Source organism: Anolis carolinensis, chromosome 5, assembly GCF_035594765.1.
Source record: "Anolis carolinensis isolate JA03-04 chromosome 5, rAnoCar3.1.pri, whole genome shotgun sequence".
Taxonomy (NCBI): Eukaryota; Metazoa; Chordata; class Lepidosauria; order Squamata; family Dactyloidae; genus Anolis; species Anolis carolinensis.
The window spans coordinates 38,368,398-38,379,751 of record NC_085845.1 but is presented as its reverse complement, the minus strand read 5'-3'; the positions used below and the strand labels follow the sequence as shown (position 1 = coordinate 38,379,751).

Below are 11,354 nucleotides of genomic sequence, written 5' to 3'. Positions count from 1 at the left end.
GAGGGAGTTGATTCAATGGGAGTGGATTTGGTGTTTCCCACTGTGAGCGTGGCAAAGTTCTCGGGTTGTAGCAGCTGGGACTCAAAGGTCTCCTTGCGCCCTGCAGCGTATTCCGGTTTCCGTGACAGGGCATCTGCTTGCTTGGTCTGGGCTGGGGTTACATAATGAATTTGGAAGTTAAAACGTTCAAAGAATAAAGCCCAGCGTTGCTGCCTCTGATTTAGCTTGCGGGCAGTTCTTAGATGCTCTAGATTCCGATGATCAGTATGTACTTCAATGGGAAATTTGGCCCCTTCTAACCAATGTCTCCAAGTTTCAAAGGCTGCCTTTATGGCCAAAAGTTCCTTTTCCCAAATAGTGTAATTTCTCTCTGGTGCGGTCAATTGACGGGAATAAAAGGCACAAGGATGGAGATGATCTCCCACTGGTTGTAGGAGTACAGCCCCAATCGCCACATCGGAGGCATCCGCCTGCACGACAAAAGGGGTTTCAGGGTCTGGATGCTGAAGGATTGGCTGGGACGTGAATAATTTCTTTAGTTGCTGGAACCCTTTCTCTGCTTGATCTGTCCAGCGGAAAGGCTGTTTCCCACGGATGCAGCTGGTGATTGGGTCAGACCAGCGGGCAAAGTCTGGAATGAACTTGCGGTAGTAGTTCGCGAACCCCAAGAATCGTTGCACCTCTTTCTTGTTGGTTGGCGCCCGCCATTCCAATACTGCTGTGACCTTTGCCGGGTCCATGGTGAGCCCTAGTGGCGAGACACGATATCCCAGGAAATCTACCTCTTGCAGATCAAAAGCGCATTTTTCCAACTTGGCATAAAGTCCGTGGTCCCGCAATCGTTGTAACACCATTCTGACGTGATTCTCATGTTCTGATTGTGATCTAGAAAACACCAAAAAATCGTCCAGGTAGATAATCAGGAACCGATCTAGATAATCCTGAAAGATATCGTTGACAAAATGCTGGAACGTTGCGGGAGCTCCACATAAACCGAAATTCATAACCAGGGTTTCGAATAAACCGAATTTTGTCTGGAAGGCAGTCTTCCACTCGTCCCCTTCCCTGATGCGAACTAGATTATAAGCTCCTCGAAGATCCAGTTTGGTGTAAACTTTAGCCCCTCGAAGCCGGTCTAAGAGGTCTGAGATCAAAGGCAGGGGATACCGGTTTCGTTTAGTGATATTGTTCAATGCTCTATAGTCCACCACCAAGCGTAGGTCCCCTGACTTCTTTTTCACAAACATCACTGGGGAAGCGGCTGGGGATTGAGAGGGTCTGATAAACCCCTTGCGGAGGTTTGTCTCTAAGAACTCCCTGAGAGCTTCTTGCTCTGGTTCAGTCAGGGAGTAGAGGTGTCCTCGCGGAATCGGGGCCCCCTCCACCAAGTCAATGGCACAGTCATAAGGTCTATGTGGGGGTAGTCTCTCGGCTTCTTTTTCATTGAATACATCCCAATATTCTGAGTACTTCTTGGGCAAGGTGATGATGGGTTCAGCGTCTGTGGCATGGCATACCTTGGCTACAAGGCAATGGTTTTGGCAATATTTTGAAGCAAACTGTAGTTCTCTGTTGGACCAGGAGATGCTTGGGTCGTGGAGTGTCAGCCATGGAATTCCCAAAATCACAGGGAAGTGGGGAACCTCGGTAACAAAGAAGGAAATCTCTTCCATGTGTTCCCTTATCCACATTCTGGTGGGTTCCGACCACTGGCTTACTGGACCTGTCTTGAGGGGGCGGCCATCGATGGCTTGCACCACACGGGCGTTCTTGAAGTCGTGATATTGTAATCCCAGAGAGTCGGCATACTCTCTGTCAATGAAGTTGTTTGTGGCTCCTGAGTCTATCATGGCATGGACCATGACGGGTCCTTTTTTTACTGACCACAAGGTGACCACTAGAAGAAATAGGACCCCGGTTGGCGGCTCTTGAGTGGGTTTTTTGACCGGGTTGGCGAGCCTCTCTACGCCCGGTCGCTGGCTTCCCCCGCCGGCTGTGCGCCAGCCGCCTCAGACGTCTTCGTCTCCGTGGAGGACGCCGCCGCCAGACGAGCGGCGGGCTTCCCTTTGGCTGGGCACTCTCTGGCAAAGTGGCCCCCGTTTCCGCAGTACCAGCAGAGATTTAGGCGTTGGCGACGGGCCTTCTCGGCGGCATCTAATCTGGGACGCACATTGCCCAACTGCATCGGCACCTCCTCGCTTCCTCTGGGGTATGGGGCTGGTGGCGGGGGTCTCCACACTGGGCGCGGCTGGACGCCGGTGGGAGCGGGAGGTCTCGCTCCGGTCCTACCGCTCTGGCCTCGGATCCATTGTCTTCTGTTGGCAATCATGACTTCAGCTCGTAAACATTGATCAATGAGTGCTTCAAGAGAGTGTGGAGGATCCACCTTGGAGATTTCCTCCAGCATCTCGATGTTGAGACCCTCCCGAAATTGTCCTCTGAGGGCTATATCGTTCCATCCGGTGTTATGGGCCAACACTCGGAACTCGGCTATGTACTGGGACATGGGTCTGTCCCCTTGGGAGAGGCGCCGGAGTTTGTGGCCGGCTGCCTCCAAATTGTCCTCAATCCCCCAAGTCGCCTTAATGTGATCCAAGAATTGTTGCGCTGATCTTAGATGTGGGGAGTCTTGGTCGAACAGTGCCGTCGCCCAGTTGGCCGCTGGCCCGTCTAGGAGACTGTAGATCCACGCCACCTTGATGTCTTCTTGGGGAAACTCGGCATTACGGGCCTCTAGATAAGCCTGGCATTGGCGACGGAAAACATGAACCTTAGAAGCTTCTCCAGTAAACTTGGTTGGCAGCGCCAGGGCCGGGAGACGGATTCCGCGTTCCTTCAATCCCCTTATTTCTCCCTCCTGCGCATTGAGCTTATCACGGATGCGGTCCACTTCATCCTTGTCGATGGTGTAACTGAGTGGTTGGGCCCCCGGTCCGGCTCCGGTAGACATTCTGGCCTAGGTTAATTGGTGCTTAGGGTGGCGGAGTCAAACTGTCACGACCCAGGCTGCAGAGCACCAATAACCATACACAGAGGCCAGATTCTATCTAATATCTTTATTAAGGAAATATATAAAGTTAATAAAAACAAGTATAGGAAATAGTCCAGAAGTAGACCTTTCAGGAAAGGTCAAAATTAGTCCAAAAAAGCAATGTCCAATATGAAATATTAAGGTCCAAAGTTGTAATCCAATAACCGAAACACTCACTTGCCAAGCAAGTGAGGGGAGATGACAAGGTCCTTTAGTCCATGAACTTGAGCAAGGCTAGGAAATAACTTGATTCTTGGCACACAAAGCTTGATTCAAGGCAACAAGGAAACGAGGAGCAAGAACAAGATCCGTGGTAATTACTTGGCGAGGTCCGGGAAACAAGGCAAGATCCAGGGAGAAAACAAGGCTGAGAACGAAGGCTTGGAACAGGAACAAAGGCTTGAAAGCAGGAGTAGCTGTCCACACACGCTGCTCCGGTAGCTGACGAATTGACTCCGCAAGATTCCTTCGGGAGCAAGGAACCTAAATAGGCCTCGTTTTCCCACCAGAGAACACTTCTCTGGGGAATCAGAAACGAAAGTCAATCTCTGTGTCCAGATGTATGACTCCCTAAAATTTCTCATGGCAGCAGGCTTAATCATCCGAATGCTTTGCTGCAATTCTCAAACTCCTGCGATTAGCTTGTTGCACTCCTTTTTGCTGGAGATAATAATTACGGCGCGAAAAAGGGGGAGAACTCGACTCAGGACTTGTTTGGCAGATTTCTGGAAGACAAGCCTCCTGCAGGTGCAAAGGCTCAATTTCTGGCTGGGATAGTTCCTTTTCTGGCTGAAATGGTGGAAAACCCAAGTTTTCCTCTTCATCATTCACAACAGCACTAGGAACGGGACTACATGGGCCATGAGTCATCACATATTTAGAAGTAGCATTGTTGGGCTAGTGACCATTCCATGTGTTACAGATGTAAAAAATATTCACAGTTTTTATTTTCCTGGATGAAAAGGTGTGTCTTCAAACATCTTGTTGGAGAAATATTAGTCCAATGTGAAATTTGGATAGAATGACAATGCAAATTGAATTTGGAGAAATATCACGAAACATTTTCACATCCATTAACACAGAAGTGACTTTACTTTTAGTAAGAGTGGGGTGTCCACTGTCCATGGCTCTGGAAATCAATGATCAAAATGAAATTTAGGGGGAGGGGAAAAATTTGTCATTATGCAGTAACTCCTCATCCCTCCCCATGAGGATTGCCTATGAAATAAGTACATGTAGTCTATAATGGTAAGGAATGGTACAGGTCTAAGTTTTGCTTTGTTTTTTCGTGTCAGGAGCGATTGAGAAACTGCAAGTCGCTTCTGGTGTGAGAGAATTGGCCATCTGCAAGAACACAGCCCAGCGGACATCCGGATGTTTTTTGATGTTTTTACCAGCCTTGTGGGAGGCTTCTTTCATGTCCCCGCGTGAAGCTGAAGCTGACAGAGGGAGCTCATCTGCACTCTCCCCAGGTTGGATTCGAACTGGCAACCTTCAGGTCAGCAACCCAGCCTTCAAGTCATCAGTGCTGTTCACACAAAGGTTTAACCCACTGCACCACCGGAGGCTTCTACAGGTTTAAGTAAGTGACTATCATTTTGCTTCCTGACCATTTTGCAATAAATCTGAAAGATAGAATGTAGGGTAAGAGAAAAAGTTAGGAAAGAAAAACAGGAACAATTGTAATCTAGTAGCTAGGAGCACTCTGGCCTCAAGATGTTTTACAAACAGAGGTCAAATCATTCTGCTCATCTTTTTCTAGGGTTGGCAGTTTAAAGTCTCACATTTAGACCGGCCCTCAGAGCTAAAGTCCAGGAGCCCACACAGGAGCAATGTGGGTAGACCATGGCAGCTGATGGGTGGCACGGCATTCTTTCTTTAATGTACTAAGACATATGAAGCAGTGTGTGTATATAGTGTTATTTTTAAAATGTAGTATTGGATTCTAGAGGAATTGATCCTCTCCCCCTCTGTCCCACAAAATATGTAGCAGGGACATTTTTTTCCTTCATGTAACTGAAGTGATGCTATGAAATAAATGAATTTATAATGAAAAATTTTACGTGCTGAGAGTACGTTTTTAAATACCAAGGTTCAAAAAGCAACTTTTGTTGCTTTATGTTTGCTCTAAATGTATCAAAAATGTAGAAGCAATGGTAAAGCATTAAATGCTAGAGTGGTGGTACTGGGAGATAAATATTGCTTTCTGGTTAATAATTAATATGCACAGCTGTCTTAAGGGGTAGGGAAATATTAAGTTGTAAAATTACTTAGCTTCAACAGTGATTCAGACACAGCTTCCTGGCTTTATCTGTTCTCTTCTCATTCTGTTATTTGAAGCAGGTCACATTATCGCAGCATAAGTGGACTATCATCAGTTCAGAAGAGCAGAGGAAGCAAAATAGAGATGGAGACATAATAATAATTGCAGATTTCAGTCTAAGAAAATTGGGGGGATATTTTTCCAGTCTGTTACACCCACCACACCAAGTCAGAAAATTAGTATTTAGAAGACAGACAGACAGACAGACAGACAGACAGACAGACAGACGATAGATAGATGATAGATAGTTGACAGATAAAATTCAAATACAGATATAGATTCAGCCAGAGACTGCTGGTAAACGCTAACCTAACATTCTCAATCAGCAATCCTCTATCCCAAGGGTTCTCAAACTTTTAAAGCAGCTGAGCCCTTTTTGAAGGAAAGGTTTCCTGTGAAGCCTCAAAAAACCTTTGGACATTTTAAAATTTGACAGATGGGCTGGGCCAGTGGCAGATGGATGAAGAATGTTTGTGTGATATGCACACTGCACATATCTTGTTTGTAGTGCAAAAAGAAAAAAAAATCAATACAATATTTAAAATGAAGAACAATTTTAACCAACATAAACGTAACAAGTTGAAAATCTCAGGTTACATGGAGCACAGTTTGAGAATCATTATCCATTTTAGGAGCACAGTGACTGGTAGGACAAATTTCAACTGTTGCTCTTTCAGACTTCTTTATGTAGTTGAATGCAAATGCACAGGATACTATCTGAAGTATGTGGGGAAAACAATAATAGAGCTGTATGTTTTTATACACATTTCCCAAGTTTACAATCCTGACCAATGAGTAGTCAAACCTTTTAATTTAGAACATCACATCCTCCATGGTTTACCTTTTTTTGGAAATGGGGTGCCATTTCTTTTAAGTATTTTGAATGAAAGGGGGGGAAATCTGGACATACAAGCTTTAGTTTTTGAACTAAAGGATAATACCTAACACCATCATCCCCTTGATGATGTTGACAGGGTGTTCTAAACTGCTAACTTGGATATAATTGACTTTTAATTTGGATGACTGATGATTGCAGAAGCTAAAATGATTTGCTAAGTTATTAAGTTCTGTTTGTTATTGCTCTATGAAATATTTAGATAAAGAAATGGTAGCAAATCTTCAATCTAGGTACAAAGTGCAGCAGGAGTGTAACATTCCCATTAAGAAAATCCTTCCATATTATCCAAAACCGAACACTTGCCTTATTATTATTATTATTATTATTATTATTATTATTATTATTATTATTATTATTATTATTAATTTTAAACACAACAAGATGAGTCCACAGCAGACACTCTGCTGGCTGTTGTATTGGATCACACGTCAGACACTTCCCAAGTGTCTAGGACTATGTGATGTATCGGTGAATAATGCGTGCAGATCCCAGTAAGGTGGCCTTCTGCAGTTGGCAGGTGGTAATTTTGTCAGCGCCGATTGTGTTTAAGTGCAGGCCAAGGTCTTTAGGCACTGCACCCAGTGTGCCAACCACCACTGGGACCACCTTGACTGGCTTGTGCCAGAGTCTTTGCAATTTGATCTTTAAATCCTCATATCGTGTCAGCTTTTCCAGTTGTTTTTCTTCAATCCTGCTGTCCCCTGGGATTGCAACATCGACAATCCATACTTTGTTTTTTAACACGATCATGAGGTCAGGAGTATTGTGCTCCAAAACTCTGTCTGTCTGAATTCGGAAGTCCCATTATTATTATTATTATTATTATTATTATTATTATTATTATTACTACTACTTTGCTTTTAATCTCCACAAAGGAGACTCAAAGTGGCTAAATAAGAAAGTATTTGCCTCCTATCAAAAGAAAAGAAGGATGGAAAGCTTAGCATCTCATGGGGAGAGGGTATTGAAACAGCCACAGACTTCTCCTGTGATTCCATCAAACATAACTGTGAAAAGAAGTTGGTGGAACCTTCCCTGATATTTTCAAGTGTTGAGCAGCTTCATATAAGAATAAATTGCTGATTTTACCTTAAATCCCATGGTCTGGCCAAGATAGTGCCTCAACAGTGATGGCATGAGGAACCCAATCTACCCTAGACCATTGGGCACTCAATAAATAAACTACTCACAAGGCTAACAGCAGTCTGTGGATAGCAGTGTGTTCCTAAAAGGTTTTCATTGCCAAAATAAGTTATGTTATATTCAATAGGACTTATTGCCAGGAATGTGGGAAAGGGATTACATTCTAACTATCTTAACTGGACTGTCCAGTATGATCAATGTATTAAAGAAAGTATCACTTCTGTCAAATACACCTAAATGAATACCTTTTCACTTTTCCAGTAGGACCACTACTATATACTAAAATGTCTATATTTTAATTTCCCCCCAAATTAATGCCTGTTTGAGAGATAAAAATCAGACTCATACATGATAAATGAGGTAAGTTATTGCTAATTATTATAAAAGTTAAACAATCACAAAGTGATCTCTTCAGGTGCTAATTTTAATACTTGAATGAAATTAATAAGACTCTTGATAAAACAGCAGGATATCCTTAGATTACACAAGTAATCAGCAAGAAAATTTATTGTGGTTTCGTGAAGCATGAAATGTTTGTGTAATGTATGCAAAAGTGGTACTTTATTATCCTCAGTGAACAATCCCAAGTCCTCATAATAGAAAAATATTTAATAGTTTGAAAACTCTCAAGGCATAGTTTTTAAAAGTTGTTCAAATACAGTTAATTTGACTCAATATAAATGAACACTGGAAAGGGACTGCCTCATTTAAAAGTACTTTAGGGCCCCATTGATTAAAATAATTCTATAAGGTTAAACTAAAAACAAGAAGACAATGAGAAAGCAAAGTTGAAGCCTAGAGAGAATGGAAATTTTGAAGAATAACATTTGCAGATGGGATTTTGTATGGTAGACTAGTTTGAAATAATAATAATAAAAACTTTCCTCATTAAGAACAATTCCCAAAGCTGCACCCAGGCAAGTGGTAAATTTAACTTCTCAAAGTAAAATATATTAAATGATATCTTCTATTTCATGCATATGTGCCCACTCTTTCTCCTTAAGGAGTCATTTTCTTTTAAATTTTAATGAAATTAGATGATACAGTTGTTTTAATATCATATTTAGTGCTATATAGATATGGATTTTTGTAAAGACTGCACAGGATACTATATGCCAACAGGCACAAAATGATGGTCAAGTTTAGGGAAATCAAATTAATCAACACAACTGGTAATACTCAGAATCTAGGGAGACATTTCAGTAAATATGTCTGAAACTTTCAAAAATTGGTTGAAATGAAATTGCTACTTGATTAAATCTCTCCAAAGCATGAACATTTCAGTAACAGTATACGGAAAATCTCCATTATGTGCTTGGTTTGGGATATCAACTCAATTACTCATTTTCGATCCTTCACACTGAATATTTATTGATGTGTGTAATTAACTGTGTTTGATGTGTTTGTTTTGGCTTAAATAGGTCAATGGACTGGCAGTTCAACAGGCTCAGAAATGATGTGAGATGATTCATCCATTGACTGCTTTCCCAATGTAGTGTGGATGAAACAGGAAAGGAATCAAAAGCTTTCCAACTGGCAATTCTGTTCGTGAATTTCTACTGAGAAATACATTTTGCAAAAATTGTTTGGATTGTTTGCACATCCTTATCCCTGCAAAACATTCTGCAATAAAGGTCAAACTAAATACTGTATTGCTGTTGTTACGTGCCTCAAGTTGATTGTGATTCACTGCAACACTGTTCTAGCATTTTATTGGAAATATTTATTCACATGTGTTGGCAATTTTCTGCTTCTTAGGCTAAGAGAACGTAACACAAGAAGGTAACTTGTGTAAAGTTACTCAAGTTGGATATATATGGTCAGTGTAGATTCATATAAAGCAGTTTGAAATGCAATATATAGGTCTACTCTGATCATATAATTCAGTTCAAACTGCATTATTTAACAGTATAACTCCAGCCTCAGTGGGTTTCAATGGCTGTATGATGATTTCCAGAAATAGAGACAGTGTGTTGTAGTAGTTTGAGCATTGGACTATGATTCTGCAGACCAGGATACAAGTTTCCACTCAGACCCCATTTAGACTGATATTATAATGCAGATTGAACTGCATTATATGGTCAGTGTAGACTCATACAATGCAGTTTACTGGCAGTCTATAAAATGGCAGTTTAGGGACTTCATCGCATTAGCCTTACCCCCCCCCCCCTCAAATATGGTTCAGTTTCACCAACAATCGCCAGTGAAAAAGAAGGTGCGCAGACAATCTTACATAGCCCCATGTGCCCTCTCTCCTTCCTCCATCACATGGGGGCATCAGAATAAGGTGCTATCCCTACCCCATCAAATGAGGGAAAGGCCCCAAAAATGTGGGTAGCTCTGTTGGAGCTACCTAAAACACAACTTACCTTAGGTAGTTGGCAAGATAGCCATGAATGGGGCCAGTGTCATGTGATGGCACTCAGCAAGCCCTGTTCTCAAAGAGTAGCAAGGGGCCAAAAGCCCTTAGTGTGGTAAGGTCCTGGATGGGGTCTCAGCCATGGAAACCCAATTGATGACTTGGGTAATCACACTTTTTAGCCTCAGAGGAGGACATCTTAGCAAATTTCTTAGCAAATCTTGGCAAAAACTCCCCAAGTTAAGTTGCTTTAGGGTCACCAGAGGTCAGAAATGACTTGAAGGCACAGAACAACAACAACAGCAACAACAATAACAACATATTGGTACATTGCTACATTTTACCTTCTTACAGTAGCTTACACAGCTACTGTTTCTATGTAAATCTAGAACATCACAGTCTTTTCTAGTGAATAGACCCAGACCCCTTCTACACTGCCCTATATCCCAGGATTTGATCCCAGATTATCTGCTTATCCCAGATTATCTGGCAGTGGAGACTCATATACCACCTCTTCACACTGGGCATTTTGCCCCATTTTTTATTTATTTTATTTTTATTTATTTACAGTATTTATATTCCGCCCTTCTCACCCCGAAGGGGACTCAGGGCGGATCACATTATAACACACAAAGGGCAAACATTCAATGCCCATAAACACATCAAACAGAGACTGAGAGACACACACAGAGGCAAGTTAACGTTCTTCTGAGGGGATGTTCGATTCTGGCCACAGGGGGGAGCAGCTGCTTCATCATCCACACTGACGGCACTTCCTCATTCCAGGTCGTAAATTAGTTAATCTTGCCTCCCCACTTTAGTGGTACCTTATCTCCTACTTGATAGATGCAACTATCTTTCGGGTTGCTAGGTCAGCAACGAGCAGGGGCTATTTTTTATTTTTAATTGACGGGTGCTCACCCCGCCACGGGCTGGCCTCGAACTCATGACCTCATGGTCAGAGTGATTTAAGGCAGCTGCTCAACAGCTGCGCCACAGCCCGGCCCATTTTGCTGCTTTCCTTTGTGGCAAGGATGGGGCTTGCCATGCACCATCACACGACACATGGTAGGCCCTGTCCATTTTCCTCCCAAAGTCAGGGGAAGCACCAAAAGGCATTTCCTCCATGACTCTGGGGAGGAAAGTGTATTTAGAGTAGCTACCTGCACTTTCCTCCCCATTTCCCTGTGTGATGGAGGAAAGGGTGGCGGGGCAACATGTGTTGCCGCAAGGTGCTGCCCTTTCTGCCATCTGATGGGGGAGGGAAGGGATCCCTCCATGTAATTAGGGGAGGAGAGAGGGTATGCAGGGCTATTCATGGTGCCTCGCACACCTTCCCTTTCACCAGCAATTGCCAGCACAACGGCACAGCCCGAAAGGTCCCCTATCCAGGTTAAAGCAGATAATCTGGGATCAGATCCTGGGACAATGTAAAAGGAGCCAAGTTAAGACTGACATTCTAATAGTCAAAACATTTAGATTCAAGTTAGGTGTGAATATAAAATTGTGTCTACTATATAAGGTAGCGTAACAGCTGTATATATTGTCTTTAAGGGTGCAATTTCTCAACTTTTGGGGGGCTGGGTGAGAATCAAACATA

The 11,354-nt window shown here is 42.9% G+C and overlaps 1 long non-coding RNA gene across 1 annotated transcript; it reads left to right on the top strand.

The window, feature by feature from the left end:
- The first annotated feature begins 3,905 nt into the window (after positions 1–3,905).
- On the top strand, positions 3,906–9,047 carry LOC134299785 (uncharacterized). The gene is made up of 3 exons (XR_010007043.1): positions 3,906–3,995; positions 4,327–4,613; positions 8,817–9,047. It is a non-coding gene; the product is annotated as an uncharacterized LOC134299785 (long non-coding RNA).
- The last annotated feature ends 2,307 nt before the right edge of the window (positions 9,048–11,354 follow it).